Source organism: Molossus molossus, unplaced genomic scaffold, assembly GCF_014108415.1.
Source record: "Molossus molossus isolate mMolMol1 unplaced genomic scaffold, mMolMol1.p scaffold_m16_p_1, whole genome shotgun sequence".
In the NCBI taxonomy this organism is placed as follows: domain Eukaryota; kingdom Metazoa; phylum Chordata; class Mammalia; order Chiroptera; family Molossidae; genus Molossus; species Molossus molossus.
This window is the reverse complement of record NW_023425344.1, coordinates 13669020-13694184: the sequence shown is the minus strand read 5'-3', so window position 1 is coordinate 13694184 and position 25165 is coordinate 13669020. Positions and strand designations below refer to the sequence as shown.

Below are 25165 nucleotides of genomic sequence, written 5' to 3'. Positions count from 1 at the left end.
ACATTTGAGACCATTATGCAGTCCAATTTCATGTTTTCAGTAGATATTGATTAAACATTTTTATACATTAGGCACTGTACAAAGTAATAAGGATTTACAGTAGTAAATAAGAAAGCTTTGATTTCTGATTTATGATATTAATAAAAGGCTACTGTCTTATTATATATTATATATTCTCTTTTCTGTTCCTCTGTCCCTGACTTCTTTGGGATTAATTAAATATGTTCAGTATTCAATTTCTGTTCCTCAATTGGATTTTTGATGGTACCTTTTATTACTTATATTTGTTTTCCTAGCATTTAGAGATTGTAATACTATAGTGTGTCTTCTTCATGTATTCAAACTACTTAAAGTTAATACTCTTCCACTTTGTGTAAAATGTACAACAGTAAAATTCCATTTACTTCTCCCCATTCTTTTTATTTTTTTTTTTTCCTTTATTGATTGTAGAGAGAAAGAAGTGAGAGGGAGAGAGAGAGAGAGAGAGAGATAAAAACATTGATGAGAATATCAATGGGCCGCCTCCTTCATTCCCCCACTGGGGATCGGGCCCACAACCTGGGCATGTGTCCTGACCAGGAATCGAACCGGTGGCCTCTTGGTGCATGGGTTGATGCTCAACCCCTAAGCCACATTGGCCAGACACCTGCCCCCATTCTTTATGCTATTACCATCTGAAATTTTATATCTACAAATGTAATCAAGTCCACATACTTTTGTTTGTTTGTTTTAAACAAAAGAAATGAGAGGAAATCAAGATCATATTTTATACTTATTTAAATATTTTTAATTTCCAGTGTTGTTTATATCTATCTATAGATCTAAGTTTCTATGTCATGTCATTTCCTTTCAACATAAAGAAATCCCTTTAGCATTTATTATAATAGAGCTACAATTTCTGTCAGCTTAATTTGTCTGAAAATATTTTGATTTCACCTTCATTCTCAAAACTATTTTCATTGAACATGGAATTCTGGTTTGAAAATCTCTATATTCCCCACCAGCACATAGTCCATGGTTTTCTGTTCTCTATTTTTTTTTTTTTTTTTATAAGAAACCATTTTCATATTATTATACCTCTGTAAGTAATGTGTTCTTTAATTCTGGTCTTGGTTCGTGTTTTAAAGATTTTCTTCATTTTGTTCTTAGCAGTTTGACCACATATGATTCAGCTTGTATTTATATTGATTGTGCTTCAACAAGTTTTTTGAATCCATACATTGATCTTTGTAAACAAATGTGAAATATTAGGGCAAATTTTTTTCAATTTTTTTCTTTCATCTCATCTGGTTCTCTATTTTTATTCATGTTAGATTACTTGACATTGTTTCATAAATTAATAAATATCTGTTTATTTTTAATTCCCCTTTCTCTCTATTATTCAGATGGGATCATTTGTCTCTCTTCATCTCTATTCAAGTTCATAGCTCTTTTTCCAGTAGTTTCCCATCTCTGTTAAGCCCATTTAAAGAAGTTTTGTGTGAGGTTTTTTTTATTTTAGATATTTGACTTTTCATTTCTAGAATTTTCATCTGGCTCTTTTTTGTAGTTTTAATTTCACTGCTAAAATCATAGATAGCTTTGAACTTAGGATGACCATCACTATTTTTCAAGTCATTTTCTTCTAAGTCCAACATTTGTGTCATTCTAGACTCTGTTTCTATTGACTGTTTTTGTTTGTTGCTTTTTATCTTGATTATGGGTCACATTTTTCTGCTCCTTCATGTGTCTGCTAATTTTTGGTAGCATGATAGATATTGTTATAAAACACCGTAGGGAGTTTGGATTTATGTTATCTTCTTTTAATGTGTGTTGAGTATTGTCCTTGAAGTCATTCCATAGTTCCTAGGATTTCCTTTTGGTCTTGACAACTTTAGTTCCATTATCTCGTAGGATAGGTCCATTTTAGTCTTATACTTAGTTATAGGGTATACCCCTTACTCTAGGAAGTGATTCTTAGCTCAAAAGTTTAGTCTTTCTAAGCTCTCCATTGAATACCAGAGGTGGTCAGTACAGTGTCTTCTTTTCATATCTTCTTTTTTTGGCCTGATCCAGAACTATTTGCTCTCTCAGCACTGCATGACTTGTGTGGCTGTTTAATTCTCGGCCCTCAGCAGCTCCTGCCTACTAATTATGATGGAGTCTGACCCTAAGTATGCATCACCCAGCCTCTGGTCAGTGTCAGTTTTAACCAGGGTTCTCCAGAGACACAGAACCAATAGGATATATAGAAAGAGATTTATTATGAGAGACTGACTCACACAATGACAGAGCTTAGAAGTCCTATCATCTGCCATCTCCAAGTTGGAAGCTCAGTAAAGCTGATGGTAGTTCTATTTCAAACCTGAAGGCCTGAGAACCAGGAGCACCAATGTCAGAAGGCATGAGACAATGGTTGTCCCAAATCAGGCAGAGAACAAATTCTCCCTTCCTCTGCCTTTCTCTTCTATTCAAACCCTCAACTTAGTGTATAATGGCCACCAGCATTGGTGAAGGTGGTATTCTTTATTCAGTCTACCAAGCCAATTGCTAATCTCTTCTAGAAACACTCTCATAGATACACCCCAAAATTATGTTTTCCAGCTCTCTGGGCATCCCTTGGCCTAGTCAAGTTGACAAATACGATTAATCATGACAATGACTCAAATTTAATCCTCACACAGATCCTTCTCTCTGACACATATACAGTTATCTCTTCTCCAGCACCCTGTTCTATAAATTATAGTCACTTTGAAAGCCTAGAATTCCAATCTCTATCACCTCAGCTCAGTGAACATGAGGTGTACTCTCTGAGCTATGGAAGAAACATGCCCCTAGGCAGAGAGAGCCAGGACATTTGTGGAGTTCACCTCTTGGGTGTCTTTTCTTTCAGTTACTGCAGTTCTACGTTGCTTGTTGTTCAGAGCTTGCAAACAGCTTCTTCACATAGCTTGTCCAGTTATGCGGTCACTTAGAGTGAGATAGCACATCCAGTAACATTTATTCTCTAAAGTCTGGAAATAGAAATTTCAATCTTACAGTGCAGTAGGGAAGACATATGTCAAATCCATGATTGTATTATCAATTGTTTTAATTACATTTGTGATAATAAAGATAAAGTAGATTTAAATGTGTGATAAAGGAGAAAAACAGGAAACTATAGGCATATAATAGAACTGTTCATAATCTAGTTTAGTCTGTCATGTAAGGTTTTCCTTAGAACATGATTGTTGAACTGATATCTTAAAAATGAACTAGGTCACACAGAGGTAAAGCAACAACTCAGGCAGGGATCATAGCATAGGTACAGGGAAATATGATACATTCAAAAAACTAAAAAAAAAAAATATTATCTAACATTTATTGATGATTACATTACAAGCAGTCATCATTCTAAATGCTTTGTATATCATCTCATCAGATTCTAATGCTAACAACTTTAGGAGTTAGATACTATTACTAATCCATTTTGTTGATGAGGAAAGATTTAGAGATTAAATAAATTTACCTGAGGTCACACAGTGCTGGGATCTGAATCCAGGTTGTTTTACTAGAATGCTTCAACACTCAATTACTACACTTTAAGGAAAACAAACAAACCAATTTAAAAATGGATAATAATCTGATAGCAGGGGATGGAGAGAGGAAATTATGTGCTGTCCACATCTAGTTTTCCAGGAGCTGAAGGTCTCACTGAAAACACTATAAACACAAGGTAATAACCATATACAATTTCTATTTAAATACAAAAGTAGGTTTACAGTTGTGCGCATGTGAAACAGTTTATTTTTGCATCATTATTTATTAATTATTATATCATTTTCCACATGAAGAACTGTACACCTACTTTTGCCCCACTCTATATATACTCCTAGAATGGACCTTTAAATCGTGTTTTGACAACGAAGGTCCTTTACTATAAATCCTTTTGTTTTGTAAAGAAAAGACAGAGAACCAAGGAAGTTTAATAACCTATTCAAGGTCACTCAGCTTGAAGCAGTAAAACAGGGACTAAAATCTGTGACTTCTAACTCATGATTAAAAACAGCAATCTAGCCCCGCTGGTGTGGCTCAGTGGTTGAGCGTCGACCCCTGCACCAAGAGGTCGCCGGTTCAATACGCGATCGGGGCACATGCCCAGGTTGCAGGCCCGATCCCCAGTGGGGGCATGCAGGAGGCAGCCAATTGATGTTCTCTCTCATCGATGTTCCTATCTTTCTCTCCCTCTCCTTTCCTCTCTCTCTCTAAAATCAATAAAGAAAAAAAAACACAAAACACAAAAAACATCAACCCATCTACCTTGCAGTCTCGAGAGCTGTTCAGCAGGCTCCCTTTGGAACATGCCCACACCTTTCTTCCCCCTCTTTCTCAGACATACTTTTTCTCCCTAAATTCTAAGGGTCTCACCCCCACCCCACTCCCCCCAAAAAAGAACAGTTCAAAGCATGCTCCAGGGAAGAACATCTTACTCACCCAACAGGGGGCACTAGTAGAGTATAATCTTAATACCTGAGAGGGTTTGCCAAGCAGGAAGCTCCCCCCCATGCCCAGGCCTGAGGGTCCAGGAAGTGGTTATAGAAACAGTAAGTTTTGCAGACAACAGAATTTAAGGGAAAGAGGAGAAGGAGGACCTCAAACAACTGGCAAATATTTTATGAGTGTCTGCCATATGCCAGTTTCTGGGATGATTGTAGTTTGGCTAGATGTCCAGAAATCAAATCTGAAACAAAGGAGCTGGGTAAAATATAAAAAACAAAACCAAAAATAAATAAAAAATAAAAAAAATCCTAAAGGTTCTCTCCTCCTGCAGGTGGCTGATAGAACCTTCTTTCTCTAATTCTTGATCAGAATAGGTTTTCACTCTGCAGTAGAGTGTGATGTCCAGTAGGGTGTGATTCGGGGACAGCAGTGAAGGTAAAGCAGAGGAGGATGGAGGTCTCTCTTTCCTCTGAAAGGTTCCAGGTACAATAAGGATAGTTTTCCAGAGGCATATGTATTTGAATTGAGTTTTAAAGGCTTCAGGGGCTTTTAGAAACTGATCATTGGCAATGGGAAGGACCCACCAGATGCCCCCAACCACGGAATGGAAGCCTGCAGTGCCTAGAAGGGAAGCGGCAGCATCATGCTTGGGGAACTGAGGCAAAATCCAGTGTCCTGAGAAAGGGCTGGTCCCTAGATGGATGTCCCTCTATCCATGCAGCAGAAAGAAGCCAACTAAAGAGTCTGTGTTATGTAAATCAGGTTTACTTTATTTCTTAAGTTTAAAAGTTTACTCAGATAATAATCTTGGAAATAAAATCAGGCCTTGTTTTGGTATCGAAAGTGAATTTATTCACTCATCTGTCAGACATTTATTCATCTATGTACCAGACCCTCCTATCAAGTGAACGAGGTATTTCACATCAAATCAGTGTCAAGAGCAGAGGAGCGGCCTCCAACAAAGAAAGGCAAGACAGGTGGTGCGGCCAATGGTTGATGGCCCATTAGGAGCAACAGGGAGGGTGGAGGAAAAGGCTGTCAGAGTGAGGGGTTGGTGGGTCCATGGTGGGAAAGGTGAGTTGTTTTCTCCAGAGGATAATATGAAAGTTTTAAAGGGCTTTTAAGCAGGGAAATGATCTGATTTGATTTATAGATCTGCTAATTTGTTGTCATTCCCCAATCAAGACAGCAGGTTTCTTAGCCAATAAACACTAATATGGGGTGGAACCAGCCCCAAAGGGAAATGGATTAGAACCTTTTCATCAGGACCTTTTATAATCATGCGATCGAAATGATCAAGTAGAAAAGCAACAAGCAATACGTTCGCAAGGCCCACATTAAAAAGATGGTCTAACTTCATCTTAAACGGGTTCTTTTGCTGTTGCTTGATATTTAACACACTCCAAACTGATTTTGGGGAGACAATATATCTATCTATATGCAAATTCAGGCTTCTGGGCACTCAGAGGGGGCAAACTGATGCTAAGTTAGACAGTCAAGTGTTTGGGAGCCGGCCCACTGGGTGACTAATGATTTTCCTTGAGTCCTCCCGAACCATCTGAAGTCACAGATACCCCTTCGTCTGTTTCTGGGCTGACATTTTTAAACACACCTTGCTTCTTTGGAGTCACTCCATTTGAATAATTCTGTCCAGTAATGGGACACATGAAAAATGTGAAGGACTGTCTCATCGCTGGGCTTGTCAACTTATGCTAATGACGCTGCATATCAAGGACATCTATTTTCTCATTTTCAGGGAAGGCAAAGGTACTGCCAGGTGATTGCGGTGTGAATGATTTATGCAAAGCATCTCTCTCCTTGGTAATCAAAGATGAGGAGCAATGAGAACAGAAAATTGCCATGTGGGCCCTTAATGTTGGTTTGAATATTGAAACTTCAATCCAGTTAACTCTTCCAACGATATTTATTTTATTCCTGATCTGAGGTCAGAAAGAAGCCACCAAATCTTACTTTTGTCACTCAAAAGATATACTTGCATGATTCTGTTTTCACTTGCTAATCATTATGGTAAATGCAATAGAAGGAAAAGGTTTGAAAAGAAAACCTATAAAATGAGAAAAAAAAGAAGGGGGAAAGGATTTCTTTTCCCTCCTGGGGGTCCCAACCTACCGCCTGCGATTGCTTGAGTGGACAGCTGCATGCAGCCTGCGGCTTCCTCTGATAACCAGCAGCTGCCCCAGCTCCTCCGGAAGACGGCGTCAACAGAGCCCATTGGTATCTTCTAGGTTTCCTCTACGCTCAGAACAGCACCAAGCGCAGCATCAAAGAGCGGCTCATGAAGCTCTTGCCCTGCTCAGCTGCCAAAACATCGTCTCCTGCTGTTCAAAGCAAGTTTGTTTGTTTTGTTTGTTTGTTTCCCCAAATATGTGTTTTGTTCGTTTAGGTCTGCATGCACTGCAGTTCTCTGTTTCTAAAGAGAATCGATACTTTGTGTTCTGCAAAAACCAACTCTATTGATGTACTGGTGTTAACCAAAATACCCCAGGGAGCTGTTGGAGGTGCTTCCGGACTGGCAGATGGACAGAAGGACGTTAGTGACAGGAGCTTGGGCTTGAAAACATTTGGAAGTTTTTGTTTGATCTGAGGGATAGTGACTAGACCCAGATAACTCTTGGGTTCCAGTTGCTTTACTTGTGAGGGGGACAGTGTACCCTTTGAAGTGTATTGCGGTGTAAATGTCTTAACTCCCATACATGCATTTGGTGGTGTAATTTAGATACTACCAGGCTTCAGAAATACCATTAGGTTAGAAAAACTACTATAAAGTGAAAAACAATTACACAACTGTGACGTTTTCTCTTTGCCCACTCTCTACCTGTATCAATCAGGGTTCTCTAGAAAAACAGAACCAATGCATAGATGCATGTACATATACATATACATGTGCATATACATACATACATACAACACAAACATACATATGCAGAGATTTATTTTAAGGCATAGGCTCATCCTGCTGTAGGACCCGGCATGTCTAGAAGGCATAGGTCAGGTTGACAGGCTGGAAATTCAGACAGGATTCAATGCTGCCGTTTTGAGACAGAATTCCTTCTTCTGCTGGAAACTTTGGTTTTTGCCTAAGTCTTTCCAGCCGATTGGATGAGGCCCACCCACATGATCTAGGGTAATCTCCTTTACTGAAAGCCAACTGATTGTAGAAATAAATCATGTCTACAACATATCTAGACGGTAACTTAGATACGGTTTGATTAAACACGTGGGTACTGTAGCTTGGCCGAGGTGGCAGAGACTAGCAGTACACTCTGCATTTCCTCTTTCTCTCCAATTTCATGGCATTCTTAAGGAGTCGCACATGAGGATATCTAATGGGAAACCCTTTATTTTTTAAAAGATGCTCTATAGAATATATAATGAACATTTGTAAATATTCTATGTTTACAAACATTCTTTCACACACAATTTTTTTTCAAGCATCTAACAACGGTGGAGGCAGACACAGAAAGTGACATTCTTTGCCCAAGAGGAAACAAAACACTAAGAGCAACATTCTAGGTGAGGGGCCATAATGCTGGTTTAAATACTGAATTTTCAGTCCAGTTAACTCTTTCAATGATATCTATTTTATTCTCCATGTAAGGTAAAAAATAAAAACAAAAAACCCAACAGATTTTACTCTTATTGCTCGAAAGATACACTTGCATGATTCTGTTTTTACTTGCTAAGCATTGTCTTTAATGCAGAATAAAGAAAAAGTATGAAGCCCTGGCCAGTTTGGCTCAGCGGTTAGAGCGTCGGCCTGCGGTCTGGAGAGACCCGGGTTCGGTTCCCACTAAGGGCACGTACTTCGGTTGCAGTTTGTCCCCGGCCCTGGTTGGTCGTGCGGGTGGCAGCCACTCGATGTGTCCCTTCACGTCGATGTTTCTGTCTGTCTCTCCCTTCCTCTCCCTCCCTCCCACTCTATCTATACAAAAAATGGAAAAATATCCTCGGGTGAGGATTAAAAAAAAAAAGAAAAAGTATGAAAAGAAAATCTAAAAAGTGAGAACAGCCCAAGCCTTCATCTACTCTATAGTCTGCCACACCATTTTGTAGGCACTTGATGAATTGAACTGACTCAATTCATGACTTGAAATGTAAATGCCCTGAAATTTCACTAGTCTCCACAACAAAAATGGAGAAAATATCTCAAGTACTTCAAACAACCTAATACATCCAGTCAAAAGTCCCATAATAGAATGCTAATTCATTTCAGTGGCACTAATCCAATAATATATCATCATAATAACATTTAATTAATTCACTGAATCATTCAACATATACTTTTTTATACGTCAGCCCCTGTCCCTGTGCTGGGAGATAGAGCAGGAGATAAAACAGATTTTGAAAAGCTCCGTCCGACCAGAACAGTCTGTGGCAAGAGGAGGGGACACAATTCCTTTTATTAGTAATAATCCTTTGGACAAAAACATTAGAACTATGGTTGAGAAGCATTGCGCTAATTTTCTTCCTTTGTGTACACATGTACCACCTCAAAAACAAAACATGCCAACAACACCTAGAAGGCCATCCGCCAGGGCAATGGCAGAGCCTGGTCCCACCTGAGGTCGGAGCAGCGGGTAGTTAGTTCATTGCCACCACCTGTCCGCCACAGTTCGCTGTTATAGCCATTGCTTTTGTCCTTTCAAGTTGGAATCAATGTTGCCAGTTTGCCAGATATTTACCAGATATGATCATTTGTAGGAAGTGGACAGGTAAACATGTAACTTTCGAATGGCTCACTAAGCTTTCTTGGGGAAGAACAAGACAACCACACCCTCCTAAGCGCTGCTCCTGAACCAACATTTGGTAAAGTCCATGGGTAGATGCTCACAGATGGTGTGCTGCAATTTCCAGCCAAATGTGAGGAAGAGTCAGAACATTTCTTAAAATAAATAAATAAATAAATAAATACTAAAAAATGAGCAAAATGACTCCAAACACTATTTTTATAAATATAGGATTTTATAAAACTGTCTGATAGTGAACCTACGCTAGACATGGCCACCAATTTGTGAACTCCAAAAGGCCTACAGATATAAAAGTCCTGCCCCCCAGTAGCCTCCACTTTCCCCATTAGCAACCCAGCACTAGAAAACCCCAGCCTGTGGAAGGAAAGTACTTGGAAAGGAGACCACATTAATTCCATTGCTATATTACTTTACAGTGCTGATTTTGTTACATCCCTATCTGTGACCTGGGCCCTACATGGTTGGACACAAAACAGTAAAGATGATATGAGAACATGAGCCAAAAGGCAGGTGGTACCAAAGTGGCAGAGGACCCTGGGCCACCAGGAGGAAATGTATGGTGCCCCGTGTCTGCATGCTGGACCACACACTGAGAACCCTAGGGCAGGTGCACTTGGCTGGGCTAGTTCTAGGCTTGAATGACCGGCAAGGTGGCCGAGAAAATATTATAAACCAGATCCCATGCAGTTTCACAGCTAGGAACTAAAAGTGAGTTTAATAAAGGGCCAATAGGCACCCTAAATTTCATTTTCTTTTTCCAGGAAGGCAGATAAGAGAGAACTTTTCATTCCTTTTGGCAGGAATGTGGGATTTATCAGTATCAGGCAAATAACAATGGGAGAAAAAGATTTCCTGCAGATAAGCCTGTATTCCTGCTGAGCTAGGGAGCACTTAGGTTCCCAAAATCAAGAACCTGAGAGTTTGGAGAGAGCATGGAAATCCACGCAGCCATGTCTAGTTCCCAGACAGACTCCTGGGATCACCAGGGAGCAGCCCAGCTTCTTCGGGAAGCCACCGTCAGTGACAGGCAGCTTTAGGAACCCTCTTCCTCACAGTGAGCTCAAATCAGCCTTCCTTTCATTTCCCACCATACTCCCACTCTTGAGAGTGATCTGCAATGTTAACACCTGCTACAGAATAGCCTTCCTCTTCCTGCTCCTGTCCTTCCTCCTCCTCCTCCTCCTCCTTGGGTGTTAGACAGGTGAATGGTTTATTTACAAAAGTTGCTCAAGTTCATGGCAGGAAATTTGGAAGGTGCAAAACACCCCTACACACCACACTCGCACCACATAACACACCCATAATCCTGCTATACTGCTCGACCTTGAAGGACCAACCAATCAATCCTAACTTCCTTTTTCGTTCCTGTGTGTGTATCAATGAATCTCATCTATACCATATTTTTATCATTTTTTTACATTGCATACTTTCATCCATATTAACCTTATTATTAAAAATCTATAATCACCATTTTAATGGCAAGCATAATATTACATTGTATAGGTACTATAAATTGTATTTGACCATATCCCCAGGCTTTTGAATATTTAGGTTTTTTTACCTTTGAGTTTGTCTCCATAATATAAATAGCACTGGGATAAATATATCTGTGCATATATCTGTCTATATATATCTCTATATATGTGTGTCTTTTAGATTATTTTCTCCCAAATTGGAAATTATTGAAGGAAAGAATTAAATTATGTGAATGCAAGCTTCCCAATGTATATTGGAAAAAAATTTTGAGTTGGTTTTTCAAATATTTAAACACATCATACATATTACCTCCTGAGTTTTCTGTTACATGGACTTAATAGCTTCAATATTTGGAAATTATACACATTTTATAGCCATTATTTGTTAAATTCAGACTTAAACATGAGTTCTTCTGGGTGTGCCTGAAATGAAAGCATTAAAAGAAGTAGCACATTGACAAAGATTTTTAACAGGAAAAGCCATAGGCATTCTTAAATTGTGGAAAATCAATTGCATTACTGATCTATAACAAATAGCAAAAATCATAAGCCCAGCTCCTTCCGTCAAACCACACACCTGGACTTTGATGTTTGAGAAGACGGTCTGACAGATATGGAAGTCCGGCTGCCGTGGAAAGGCCGGGGAACCACAGGCATGACGTTGGGAAGGAGGTGGCAGCTCTGCGCGGTGGCCTCCCGCGGAGTGGGAGCGATGAGACTTCAGGGGGCCTTGGAAGGTCTCCCTCCAGACACTGAGAGCTCCCCGCCAAGGCTGAGAAGTGGGGCAGTGACTGAGGCTGGAAACACCTGGGCCATGAGTGCAGGATCAGCGCGTTCAAGCTTTGGGGTCTGTCCCTGTGCCACTGACTGCCCACTGCTCTTGAACCCCAGGCCAGGATGCGGACAAGAGCGCCAGCCAGATGCAGTAGCCTGATCTCCATCCCTCAGCCCCACTCCCCGGTTTCTTACATCACTCATGGGCACCACAAGCTGTGTAGTTGCTGAAGTTAGAATCCTCTTCCCTCGGGTTTACACTCCCCCACCCACTGTCTTATTGGTCACTACGCTCTGGTCAATTTTCTCGGAAATATCCTTTACATTAACTTCTCCTTTTCATCTCTTGTGGTAGGCCTCTTGCACAGACCCCATTATCTCTTCCAAGCGCTACTGAAAAGGGGGATTGGAGGTAGCATGGACTTAGGCATCCTGGCACGATCCCACTCCCGTCATGCCTCTTCCTGGACAAAACGCCTGGAGTTCCTTAGATGAATTCTCCGGCCCCTTAGTTTCCTTATTTCGTCATTCATGCCACAATATTCTTTTGAGAGACCCTGTGTGGCAAGCACTGTTCTAGGAACTGGCTGCAGAGCAGGGAATAGAATATATCCGTTCACTGCCCTCATGGAGCTTTTATGGGAAGAGATAATAAAAATAAAAATAAAGGTAATCTCAGGAATTATTGAGTGTTATAAAGAAAGTAAACCCATGGTGATGTGATGGAAACTGAATATGGGTAAAGGAACTACTTTGCCTCATCGAAGGGGTGACATTTGAGACCCTACAATAAAACAGGGGGAGATTGGTGGTGTGAGGGTCTGGAGAGAAGGTTCCAAGGAAGAGGAAAGAGCAAACGCCAAGTTTCTAAGGAGGAAAGGCACGGAGTTTATTCAGTGCAGAGAGAAAGACCTCTGTGATCATCAGGAAAATGGGTTGTTGTGGGGACTGAACAAGATCATTCATGTGAAGCACTCGGTACATAGAACAGCATGAGTGTGAATATGTGGCGAGTATTAACTCAGTTGGACTGATAGTCATTCTGAGGACAGTCTGTTATTCCCCCATCAAACAGCTCAGAAAACTGAAGCATGAAGAAACAAGACAACTTTCTAATTCTCAGAGCTGTGACTCTCCAGAACACGCGGTCCGCATCACTGTGGCAGGCTGAGCTTGGGCACAGGAAGATGAAGTGAAATGCTCAGTTACCCAGTGAGGAAACAGAACCTTGATACAGATTAACAGCACTTATGTTTTAAAGAAAATGTATTTGTATTCACATAGAATAGAGTAGCTAGGGCCCGGCCAGTGTGACTCAGTGGCTTGAGCATTGTCCCATGCACCAAGATGTCACAGGTTCGATTCCTAGTCAGGGCACATGGCTGGGTTGCAGGCTCGATCCCTAGTAGGGAGGGTGTAGGAGGCAGCCGATCGATGTTTCTCTCTCATTCATGTCTCTCTCCCTCTCCCTTTTCTATCTAAAATCAATTTAAAAAAAAAAAAATAGAATAGCTAGGGATTTCTTTTTTTTTTTTTTATCCTCACCCGAGGACATTTTTCTATTTTTTTTTTTTTGTACAGATAGAGTGGGAGGGAGAGAGAGGAAGAGAGAGAGAGAGAAACATCGATGTGAAAGGGACACATCGAGTGGCTGCCACCCGCACGACCAACCAGGGCCGGGGACAAACTGCAACCGAGGTACGCGCCCTTAGCGGGAACCGAACCCGGGTCTCTCCGGACCGCAGGCCAACGTTCTAACCGCTGAGCCAAACTGGCCAGGGCGGGATTTCTTGATAATAAAGCCATTCATGGAATAACTAGTTAAACTCTTTAGCCCTGTATTTATCTACTCAATATATACCTTTAGGTATATAATTGTACCTCTTTTCCATAATGTGAATCAGAAATGTTCAAATTGGAAAGAAACATGAAAAAACATAGGTCTGGCCTCTGCCTCCAGGAAGGTGAGGCTCACATTCCCATTTCACATCTGAGACAACTTTGGCTTCAAGATGCTGCAGTAAGCCCTGGCTGGTTTGGCTCAGCGGTTGGAGCGTCGGCCTGTGGACCAGAGAGTCCCAGGTTCAGTTCCCACTAGGGGCACGTACCAAAAAAAAAAACAAAAGATGCTGCAGTGATGTGTATAGAGTCGCATAACTCGAAGTTGGAATAAAACCCAAACCCAAAACGAACCCAGTTTGTTTTATGATACAGATACTCTTATTAAACAACTGTGAGATATGGGACAGTTGATATCAATAGAATAATCCATACTGGAAAATTTCAAAAAGAGAGCGAAGGCCAGTTTCATGGGGTTCCCACACAGAGGGATCCATTGGATTAGATACTGTCTAAGCAAAAGGTCATCATAGTTTAAATGAGCATCATTCCTATTATAACAACAACAGTAACAGCCTATTACAAGGAACATAGCCAATTTTATATATGAGGAAACAGAAGCATAGAGAAGAGAAATAATTTGCTCAAAATCACAGAGCTATTTAAAAAAAATCTAGAATGAGAAGTCTGACTCCAAGTCCGGTACTTTTCAATGACTGAAATTCTGTAATTTGGTATCAGTCAGGGTCCAGTCGGGAAACACAAGTCACACTTACATGAAGCAGTGGAAGGGATTATTTGCAAAGGTGTAAGCAAGGTTTCTGGACCCAGGGAGCTGGGGAGAACCCAATGCTAGCAAGAGGGAAAGTTATTTCTAGACTGTTGGTTACCAGAAGGTGAAGAAAACCGTAGCTATAGCTATAGCTAGCATAGATTGCTTTACAACAGGAACTCTGGCCTTTGGAGGAGGAACACAGCTACTATCAACTCAGTGCCATCAAGGAGGGAGCACAAATAATTAATAATACAACCTCTTTCTTCTCCTCCTCTGATACCCTGTTGGTGTTTCCCATTGGCCAAACCCAGTGGGTAGGCAGAGGGCAAGGAGCGCAGATGACCAGCTTCCCACACCCAGAGCAGCAAGCAGAGGGTGGACGTAGGTTCCGGAGGCCGCGTGGAGCTGTTTCCCATATTCTGTAGTCTTACGAACCGGACGCTGGGGATCCACAGACCAGGGACAGTTCTCGGAGCAGTCACACTGCTCTTCTTGTACGATTTGTTCCCAATCCCATGACCTCTCGGAGGCTGACAGCTGGTTCACACATGTATGTTGGCATTGAGCAGATAATTACAGGATGAAGGTATTTAACTAGCTATTTCATGAATGGCTTAGAATCAAGAAGTTCCTGGCTACTCCTCTCTATGTGAACACAACTGCTTTCTCTTTAAAAAAGAAGTGCGGTCAAGTCCGTGGCTCTGTGTCCTCGCTGACTGACTAATTTGAATTATTTCTCCATGCCCCAGTTCGGAAGTCATGACTTTCCCTGTTTATCCAAAGGACATGATGGTGACAAAAGGGTACTTACTTGGTAATGGTAAGAAACAAATGCAAAAATATAAAATAAACAGTTGATTGTATGTGTCTTTTTATTTATATATATGTTTTATTTAAATTTGCTTCGTAATAACATTTAACCAGTAGACTCATGGTGCCCTCATTCCATCAAAATACTGAATTCACCAAATCAAAGCTTTATGCCAGAGGTTTTTGCTGTTGATTTGAGCAGGCACAGGAGAGCAAATGCAGCAAAGTTATCATAAGGCTCAGAGCCCCTGAGCCACCAACATCAGATCGCCTTGTATAACTGTAAAACATAATTTCCTACCTTCACTTCAGGTTTTTGGTGTCAAACGCAGCATAACGTTCCAGCATTTGGTTTTTCTCCTGGCAGCTTATTGATCAGAGAAAGGACTTAGCTGCCTCTCTTGGCTGAGAAACCATCAGCATGTGGCTGTTGGATTTATTTTCCAAGAGTGACTTGAACTGCCAACTTGCTGCCAACTAAAAATATAACAGCAACCTCAAGGAAGTTTTTAAAAAATATTTAACTTTCTGACAATTAATCAATCTCATGCCAACTCCTGAGTGACTGTAGCTGAACGCCCTGACCTGGGCATGCAGTCAGGAACATTTTGAAGAAATAGAAACACAACCCATGAGGGCTTGTAAACTCAATTTGCAAGTATAAAGCAAAGTCCTTCCCTTGCATCATCTGTATAAACTCAAAAAATGGTGTGATCGAATTTTCAGGTGTTATTTTTTACTTAGTAAACATCTAGCATTTACTATGTGGCTGGTATAGTTCTAAGAGCTTTGCACAATTTAATTCATTTTACCCGAAAAAATAATCCTATACAATCCTGTATTGTTCACATTTTACAAAATAGGCAACTGAGGAATGACAGGTTGTTAATTTTTACAGGTTTTAAGATTCTTTCTCTTGATTATCTTATTTCTCCTCATAAAACTCCTGAGAAAATAACAGATCACAGGGGTTAGAGTCTTCATTTAACAAACTGAAAAACGGAGAGATGAACTGGCTTGTCCAAAGTCGCATAAGGTGTTTAGTGACAAATAGAAAGACGGGATTGTTTTTTCCTGGTCTATCAAGAATCTTCAGTAAATCGTGAACGAGTCTTGGTGTAGGAAAAGCAGAGGCAGGAATCCCAGGAGAGTCACTTCCTGTTGGCAGACTGAGTAGATTTCACTTAGTATAGAGGACATCTATGGGGCACTCACTGTGTGGACAGTAATAGCGCCGGGAATGGGAGCACGCAGCTCACGTCCGAAGGCTGGCCTTGTGCTGAAATGAACAGACTTGTATATAGATCAAATACAACGAATTCGAGTAAGATGCTGTGAGAGGGTTGCTGGAGAGGAAGGGGAAGACAAGTTCTGGAGACAAACTGACAGAGGAAACCTTATTCATCTTTGAGCAAAATATTTTCATTCCAGACTTTGGGTAGAAAAACAATTCCACAGTACATTTTGTGTTCTCTGAGTCTGCTTGGAGGCAAGCATATTCTCCAGTGAGTGTCCCTGGAGGTAATAAGAATCACTTTTAATTTATCTCAGTGACAGTGTAAAATTAATCAATGCTTTAGGTGAGCAGAGGTGGCAAAGATCATTATTACAAAAGCAGAAAGCATGCACAGGGATCCCTACGATGCACCGTACACTATGCAAAACCCCACACAAACAATACTTCATTTAATCTTCAGAACTATTCTTCAAGTGCTGTAATTCTCATCATTTAACAATGGAGGAGAATAACTAGTTGAGGCTGTGAGTTTCCCTGAATTGTAAAGCGACTAAGCACCAGAGCTGGGACTCAAGCCCAGGTCATTGAGTCATCCGCCCAATCTTTATCAATACCTGCCACATGGGAGATACTAATCTTGGTGCTGAGGTTGCAACCATGTACAAGCCCATGAAACCTGGAACCAGACTCCAGGGTTCCTGCTCTAGCCATGGGACTGTGTGACCTTAGGCAAGTTACTTAATCTCTCTGTGCCAGTGTCTTCATCTTTAAAACAGAATCTAGTGTGCTCATGGGAATTTTAAGTTAATGTATGTTAACATGCTTGCACAGAGCAAATGCTATAAAGAGTGGTTTGCTATTATTATTCATTATTGGGACAAACACAAGAAAGTCTATCAAAATTTGAGAGAAACTCTATTGGTAGGGCATTTTTATTTTAGTGTACTATCTATCATAAGCTGCCTTTCTTTATCTCTCTTCATGTTTCACCACTTTTTAAATTTTTCTCTTTGATCATAGTTCTTCTCAGCTGTTGCCTTTCCTGGCAACGAGAATCTCCTAGAATATCAGTCTTTTTAGTTGGCCTCTTTGCACAGTTCAATCACAGTTCTTGTTTCCCTCTCCCTCACCCCCGTGTTTCCACTGTAGAGTTTCTCTCTGTGTATAATGACTGAGAAAACAATGTTCATTTCTCTCGCTTACCAAAAAGCCAGTAACACCCTATCACCTATGAAATCATACCCTTTTATAAGGGGCCCTTCGTGGCTGGCTGTAGTCATAATATGGATAATGCTAATAATAAGCATTTCAATAGGTAATTACATTTGAAAATCTAAGCTGTGTAAACAGTAATTTATGTTTATAAATACGGTTGAGACAATCCATTCATACATGCTGTAAAAAACAGCACAAGCAATTTTCTTCTGAGCACTTATAATTTATAACTGATTGAATTCAATCACAAAATTGCAAAATGATACGTTCTCTTGGAAGAGAAATTGCAATGTCATTGCCAACAAACACCTCTAACCGAAGACGTTCCAAATAATTGGCCATTTTCAGAGTACTTTGCATTTTCCATGTAATATATAAATATTACATAGGATAGAGTACAATGATAAAGGGCTTTTTTGGTCCTAACATACTTTTAGGATCAGAGTTGAAGAAACACACATTTGAATGACAAAAATCGGAGGGGGTTCCTATTTTTTTGGGTGATCTGGGAAATGCTAGGACACCCCAGTGTTTTGGACGAATGTGGTGTTTGCAGGCTGCCCATGATCAACTTGCAGTACCCACTCATATACTTTCCACGTGTGCCTGAAAATAACTCCTGTGGGTGGGTGGGTGAATGGTTGTGAAGACAGGAGAGTTGAGAGGGCTCCCAGCCCTTCACTTGTTTGAGTAAAACATTTGAGGTCGGCAAGGTTTCAAGAGTTGCTTCTAAAGCCTGGCCCAGGTTTAAACTCTCCATCCAGAGAAGTCAGATGCTAAAACAGGAAGCAGAAAGACAGGTTGGTACCAATCCCGGCTCCCCGACTTAGCAGCTGTAAGCTGTGCAGACTTGAGCAAATTTCCTTAACCCTTGGAAGTGAGTTTCCTCCAGGGATTGTAGCGCCAACCCGCCTGAGCGTTGTGGGGTGAACTAAAGGGCGGGGTGCTCGTACAGGTTCTCTGTTGTAGAAAGGAAGGGAGTGGGAAATCGCAGTGTCGTGTAAAGGAGCTTTGAAATCCTCCTCCAGGCAGCTTCATCTTTGCCCCAAGGTGTCAGACATAAACATGAAACAGACAACAGTATCTCCTTATTTCAGAAATTCTCAGGAGTAGTTTCAATGCTGCAGTCAAGAACCCTACAGCATTGTTTAGTGGGAAGCTAACATTTGGAGTAAAATTAGTCAAACTCTTCTCCAATATCTGCCACTAGACCCAGCTTCTAAGTAATAATATGTAACATATCATTAGAAGGTCATCGTTCTCATCACGATGTTATTGTCATTCCAATGACGTCACTATTAAATCAATTTAATAAAGGGTCAGTGTTAGGAGTAGAGTCTCAGAGGGTTCTTTTATAAACGAGATAAAGCAGTGTAAGTCAAGCCAGCTGAATCTTTGGCTCCAACAACTCAATTTCAGATCAAATAGAATTTTAAAGTTATACGATCTATGATCTTTTTGTAATGAAAAATGGATGCTTTTTTAAAAGAAGGGCCATGTTGTCTTGAGAAAGGGACCTCCGTGTGGCTCCGCGATCTGGCTGGGGTGCTTCACACAGTGATGCGTCTACTTCACGTGTTCTGTCGAGCACTTCAGTGTGGCGCCAGCTGCCGTTGGAGCAGTGTTAGCCGGTAGCCTGCCAGACCGCAGGGTGGACACGAAGTCCAGGGCCTCGCAGCGTCATGACCTGGAGGGCAAGGAGTCCACTCTGCGCCTGACCTGCTCGGCATGCCTGACCTGCGTACTGAACCACCTTCTTAACAACAACAACAACAAAAAAGTGACATTATTTTTATTTATTTATTTTTATTTATCTTTATTCCTCACCCGAGGATATTTTCCTACTTATCATCAGAGAGAATGGGAGGGAGGGGAAAAGTGAGACAGAGAGAAACATCGATGTGATAGGGTCACATTGACTGGTTGCTTCCCGCACGACCCGACCAGGGCCGGGGACGAACCGCAACTGAGGTACCTGCCCTTGACCATAAGTGAACCGGCGACTCCCTGGTCCACAAGCCGACACTCTAAACGCTGAGCCAAACCAGCCAGAGCAAGTGACATGATTTTTCATAAAATGGTTTCATTTCAGCAGTACAGCCCTTGTTTACAAACAGGCCTCACAGTCCTGTTTGTTCCTAAAGCAGTGTGTTCTGTAGTCATGTTCCGGAGGGTATGGCTTGGCCTCTGGTACAGACAGGTTCACATAATTATGAGTTGGGCTGTAATAAGCTTCTACTGTATTTTAAGAGAAGTTGTGAGAAGTGGGAGAAAGATGACTATTTCTAAAACTCATTCTGTTGCTCCCGAGAGATCTGAATTCCAATTTCTAGCCCAACTGTGTCATGGCCTAAGGGGACCGTTGACGCACACAGAAAAATCTCGGCTCTTGAGAGACTTATCTAAGGAGCAAAGAACAGAGACATCCAGGAGGCTCCCGGGTGTCTGGGTTTGGGAATTTGTCTGATTAGGATGAAATCTGTTAGAAGATGTGTGAATTAAAACACTGCTTGCATTTAGCTTATCTCAGGATGCAAAGGCAGCACTAGAATTAGCAACTCCGCAAGATATGTGTGAACAGAGGCCTGGAGATGATTCAACAGGCCAGAGTGCCACCCGGTTCTGGTGTTCATCCCAGACAGACCCCTCAGCCTCCCGGAACTCACATTTCTGAGTGACGAAATGAGGAAGACCAAACAGCCTTTTCTGTTCTTTCCAGTTTTGACATCTCATCTCTTCCACCTTATTCTCCTCCTTTCTGATCAGAACGTCACGGACCACCGTGGCGGTGACCTCCAGGGCGCCAGGCACCTTCCCACTGAGGCATTGGGGTGCAGTAGCCACCTGGTTTGTGGTTTCAAATCTTTTGTCCCCTGGGATTTTAGACCAAATTATATAACAGTTACTATCCCAAATAGCATGTCGACTAAACTTACAATCTTTAGTGTTGAAAAACCAAGGATCAAATCCCAGCTCTGTCACTTACTAGCTGTGTGACCTTGAGTAAGTTGTTCAAGTTCTTTGAGTCCCAGTTTATTCTTTGTAAAATAAGGGCAATAGCAGACCCTCACAGAATTGTCCTCTGTATTAGAGTGAGGTAATACACAGCCAGGCTTAGGGCAAAAGCTTTCTATAGGGTGGTGGTTTTTATTTTTTATTTATTTTATTTTATTTTTTAAATCCTCACCTGATGATACTTTTTCATTTATCTTCAGATAGATTGGGATGGTGAGAGAGAGAGAGAAACATCCATATGAGAGAGACACATCGGCTAGTCACCTCCCGCATGACCCCAGCCAGGGCCAGAACCAAACTGCAACCGAGGTAGGTGCCCTTGACTAGAATTGAACCCACAAATCTTTGGTCTGTGGGCCGATGCTGTAACTACTGAGCCCAACCAGCCAGGGTAGGTGGTGGTTTTTATTAGCAATCTCAGCAGAATGCTTAAAAGGTTGGACGTTTGGGTGCTAACGATCCTTGTGCTTCATGAGTAACTAGCCATCTGACCTTGAGCAAGCCACTTGGACTCACCAAGCCTCGGTTTTCTCATCCTTAGATTAGGGATGATAATCACTCTTTTAATAGTTGTAAAGAATATATAATATGATTGACTAACAAACCACCCAGCGCTCACTGGGCAAACTTGGTAGACAATAAGACTTGCTTTTGTTAGCATCACGTGTCATTTGAATACAGGGAGAGATATTTGCTCGGGCTGCCATAACCAAATGCCATAGACAGCTGGCTCAGACAACAGAACGTTTTCTCTCATCATTCTGGAGGCATGACGTCCAAAATCAAGGAGCCAGCAGGATGGGGTCTCCCGACCCCTGTCCCACTGGCTTGCAGGGGCTGCCTCCTTGCTGTGTCTGCACATGCCTTTCCCTGTGCATGTGTACCCCAGGTCCCCCCCTCTCCCATTGGCTTGCAGGGGCTGCCTCCTTGCTGTGTCTTCACATGCCTTTCCCTGTGCATGTGTACCCCAGGTCCCCCTTATACAGACACCAGTTGTATTGGATTAGGGCCCCACCCTTATGACTTCACTTAACTTTATCTCCTTAAAGGCCACATCTTCAAATACAGTCATATTGGGGGTTAGGCCTTCAACATGCAAATCATGCAGGGACACAGTTCCACCCATAGCAGGGCCAGCATCAGGCAGCAGTAGATTACGGAGAGAGCAGGAAGTAGGAAATGAACCCAGCGGACAAGTGAACTTTTCAGAGAGGATTAACAGTGCAGGAGAGGAGAGAGGTTGTCATCATTTTTATCATTGTTAAAAGAGCATGTGACCAGTAAAAAGAACATAAACTTTGTCATTATGAATAGGATGTAAGTCTTGTCTCTGTTTTTCCTCTTATGGGACATCTGGCCACTCATTTATTTTTTTCACCTCTAGGAGAATCAGTGCCCACTTATGTAAAAAAAAAAAAAAAAAAAAAAAAAAAAAAGGACAATTTTACTTCATCTTGGAGTTATTGCAGGGACTAGAATAATATCAATAGAGCCCATTGCCTGGCATACAATAGGAGCCCAGTGAATGTTAAGCACTGTATTAAAGTCCCCCAAATGCGTCTTCAGTGGTGGCTGAGCCCCCCGATGTATGTCACAACAGTCAGGCTGTGCTCCCCACAGCGTTCGCCTCCAGGGATCAGAGTTTTGATTGGGTGACGTGGTGGTTGTTTGTTTGTTTTTTTAATTATCATAAGCTGGTGGCTGCTGATGATTTCAGATGTGTTTTTAAAGCCTGTCAGCCTCCTGGAAATAGAAACAGCCCTTCGGCAGGTAGGATTCGTCAAGAAGTGAGGTTCCCGTCAGCGGGGAATACCAGGGAGGCTGCAGGCAGGCACCTCCAGCCTGGAGCTTTGAATACTCATATCCTATCACACACTTAACGCAGTGACACTGACCCTCCCGCCCCGGTCTCGAGGAAACTGTGTTGGGCATTCAGGCTGCTGTGTGGTTATAAAGGCCAAGAAGTTAATGTGCTGTTTTGTTTCTTTCCAGTGGAAGTGTCAGTAAGTCTAGAGGAGGTTATGCTATGATTGAAAGAGTGCTCAGAAAATCTGATTACAATTTCCTCTAGGTTTGCCTATGCTGTGTTTCTCAGTACAAGGCACAGTCAACACCGTGGTTCCAAAGAAGGCATGTAAGAGCCACCCGTGGTCCACAAACCTCAGTTTGAGAAATAATTTTCTAGGTGGCAGCTAAGATTCAAGGGACTCTAGCAACAGCATCATTTGTTTATGGACTCATTCATGCATTCACCAAATGATTGTTGAGTCGCGATGGTGTGAGACCCCTGAGCAGGGGCCGTCAGGGTGCATGGCGGAGCAGCCAGGATGGTGGTAGAGACCAGGCAGTAACGTTAGAATTGGATCATAAAAGGTGCACACATTTCACTAAGTGAGAAAAAGAAAGGAGAATGTCTCAAACTGAGGAAATTATACCGTAAATGACTCAAAAGAAGCTTACATCAGGAGAGTTTTTGAGAAAGCAGAGTCTTTCTGTTTGTGACTGATGATGTTGGATCTGTCCTGTGGAACTGGTTTCTGCATTGGCAAGTACAATAACGAGCTCAAGTCGTCGGATTCCCGCCGTCGTAGAAAGAACCCTCTTTCTCCATTCTCTCTCTCAGGACCCATTGAGTAGAATCAACGTATTCGCTGCAATGAACCAAGGAGAACTTGAAGGAGCCCGTTTGGGTGTTCTTGAGTTTCCTCCTGGAGCCTGGCCTGAGGTCAAGCTGTTAATGCCTCGCTGACTTTGACTGGCTTTCTCTCTCTTCACCTCCCTCAGAGGCAAACCAGCAAGTGCCCATCAATTTTATCCCTGTCAGCTCCGAGTTTACTCTTGGTCTTCCCATCTCTTCATGTCCCTGTTATTATTCTTACCCATCAATCACGATTCTGCTGCTTTTCCAGATCACTGTTGCAAAATAAATTATGTTGATATGAAAAGTACAGAACAAATATTTGCTTTTGGCTCCTCTTTTTCATTTTGACAAGCTCAACCATTCCAAGCACTGGTTCCCTCGCCGTCACTGGTCTTTCGTAAAAGCGTCGAGAGCAGTGACGAGGACCTGCCCAGATGACCTCCACTACCCTGGTTCCCCTGCAAAGTGAGGCCTCTGACTCCGCACTGGCCTCGGTGAGACAGGGCAGCGCGCAGGGACAGATGTTAGTGACAGGCAGCACTTTTTGTTTTTTAATTAATTTTATTGGAGTAACATTGGTTAATAAAATTATATCAGATGGCCTGGCCGGTGTGGCTCAGTGGTTGAGCATCGACCCATGCACCAAGAGGTCGCCGGTTCAATTTCTGGTCAGGGCATATGCCCAGGTTGTGGGCCAAATCTCTAGTGGGGGGCATGCAGGAGGCAGCCAATTGATGTTCTCTCTCATCGATGTTTCTGTCTCTCTCTCCCTTTCTCTTCCTCTCTCTCCAAAATCAATAAAGAAAAGTTTTTAATTACATCAGGTGTGCAATTCTGTGATGCATCATCTGCGTATTGTACTGTGTGTTTGCCACCCCAAGTCCAGTCTCTTTCCACCACCATTTATCCCCCCTATATCATCTTCTAGCTGCCCCCGCACCCCATTCCCTCTGGTAATCACCAGAGAGGCAGTATTATTAAGTATAAGAAATGATGTGACTTTTGTAGTCAAAAATGACTACATTTCCAACTGACCCATGAAATGTGGACTTGGGTGCTGGTGGTCCTGGGTCCAGAGTTGATGAGAAAGAACTGTCCTCTGCACTTCACCCCTCTGAGCTGGGACTCTGTAGCCCAGCTCAGGAAGAGCTATAACGGAGGGAAGCCATAGCCCCAGGACTGGGCCTGGAGGCTCCTGCCCCTGACCAGTTCCTTAGCTGAGGTTTGTGCTGAACTATGGCAGGAAGATTCCTTAGGCCTCCACTGGGCCCCACTGCAAAGAGCTGGACCTCATTAAGGAGGTTGTGCTTTGAGACCCAAATACCCAGATCCAAATATATCCCAACACCTCCCAGTGTGTGTTCTACATGACCCTGAGCAAATATGCAGATGTCACCAGATGTTACTTGTGGGGAGGAAGGATTCTATGGACAAATACCCCTTGGGGTTAATTAGGTTAAACAAATCTAAACAGAATTCTTTGCTGCAAGTTCCCTCAGAATTTTTTACTGTGTTTTCTCCCAAACTATGTAAGGGTCTTCATTTCTTAAATGTACATGAACTGAAAATTATTTTGCATAGAGCATCTTAGAGAAATATAGTAAAAATGTAATTCACAAAGTAAAGTGCACTATTTTATAATTTATCTGTAGCTATGGATTTCCTTGGCTGCAAAATAGGTTCTGCCCAGAAGTTCCCCTAGACCCTGGTCCATCCACTGTGAGCCCATGAAGACTGGGGTTATGCCAGTCAAACTGGCAACTGATTTTACTCGCCCGATCTGACTACTTTATTTGCAGCCCCTGGTGAAATACTTTATTTTAGAAGAATCCTTGTTGAGTATTAGCAAAGTCCTATCTCATAGATGCATGATATAAGGGTGATATTGATGTTAGTAAACTAAAATCCTATTTTTTTTAACTGGGTCTTGGTATATGTGCACAAATTCAAGGTTTTAAGTTTTCTGTGATTTTTTTTTTACTTTTGTAACCGTACTAGGAAATGTTAGTATTGTAATGTCTAATGACTAGAAAATATGAAAAACTATTATGTAGAATTCGCTTGGTTTAATACTTTAAACTCTGGGAAAGACAAATATTGATTGGCAGTGTGAGAATCACTCCTATGGAAAAAATAATAGACAGCTAAAGAAAGTTC

General features: G+C 41.8%; 1 protein-coding gene across 1 annotated transcript in view; it reads left to right on the top strand.

Moving 5' to 3' along the window:
• The window catches only part of KCNIP4 (potassium voltage-gated channel interacting protein 4), a 767671-nt gene that overhangs the window by 647017 nt on the left and 95489 nt on the right, over positions 1-25165 (top strand). The gene's annotated exons all lie outside the window — the stretch shown is intronic.